The following is a 1,444-nucleotide window of genomic DNA, read 5'->3' as shown; positions in this document are numbered from 1 at the left end:
GTAGACGGAATCTGAAAGAAGCCCGTCGTATATATGTATATATATATATGTATGTATATATATATATATATCTGCGTGTGTTACATATGTATGTGTGTTTGTGTGTCTGTGTTTGTCCCCCCACCATCGCTTGACAACCGATGCTGGTGTGTTTACGTCCCCGTAACTTAGCGGTTCGGCAAAAAGAGACCGATAGAATAAGTACTAAGCTTACAAAGAATATGTCCTGGGTCCGATTTGACTCGACTAAAGGCGGTGCTCGAGCATGGCCGCAGACAAATGACTGAAACAAGTAAAAGAGTAAAAGAGTATATATATATATATATATATACATACATATATATATATACATACATACATATATATATATATATATATAATTATTATTATTATTATTATTATTATTATTATTATTATATGTATTTAATATATATATATACATAGTCTGTTTTTAATGGGCTGGCTTTGAGAGTTGCATTTCCTCGCGTTCGGTAAAAATGTGTTTTTTATGGTAGTCTGACCTTAGAGTCCCTCATGCCGTGAGGCGTTATTGTATAGTAATGCCCTTATATAAATACAAATATATATTTTGGGAATAAATGATCGATTTTTTCCCCTTATGAGGTTTTTTTCACGCTAGCTACTTGATAAATTCTTGTAGAGGAATTCATCCTATTATTGAATTTAAATATATAACCAGAATATATTCAATGATGAATTTATCCTGAGAAAAAAATACATGTACCGAGATGCAATTTGAAATTCCCGCCACTTACATAGGTAAATAGCAATGAACAGTCTTTATGTACTATATTGGATACGCGGTGTTCGTTTGGTATGTTGATTTTCTGTTCACCTATATTTATCTTGACCATATTATATATATATATATATATATATATATATATATATATATATATATATATATATATGTATGTATGTATGTATGCATGTATGTATGTATGTATGTATGTATGTATGTATAGTAATTACTGAATGTAATAAATGGGAGATAGTCAAGAGGTGAAAACTCAAGAACGACGAGTAGGTAAAGCCTCTTCACCATACATGTATAGTTATACTTCGATAAATGTATGCTTTGCGAAATTATGTGAATATTTTGTGGGCTATTTTTACCTGCTTGGTAAGTAGAGTAGTTTATGTTTGATACGCTGCATGCTGAAACTCGAAACCTATAAATCGGCGGGTGAACTTTGTAGAGTCAATGACCATCAATTAGCTAGGTGTGCGAGAGACTTTAGTCTTTGTTTAGAAACCTCTGCGGAAGATGGAAAACTCTGACGTAACACATACAACTTCGTTTGTACCCAGTGATTTTCGACTAGTTCTTGTTTTGGGGACAAATTTGTACATCATTTAGAGAGTGGCAGTGGTTCTATGTAAGGCCATTTCTCACTTTAAAAACATTTAGGTACAGGCGCTG

Source organism: Octopus bimaculoides, chromosome 20 (assembly GCF_046866305.1).
Source record: "Octopus bimaculoides isolate indiv1 chromosome 20, ASM4686630v1, whole genome shotgun sequence".
NCBI classification, from domain to species: domain Eukaryota; kingdom Metazoa; phylum Mollusca; class Cephalopoda; order Octopoda; family Octopodidae; genus Octopus; species Octopus bimaculoides.
This window is presented reverse-complemented; position numbering follows the sequence as displayed.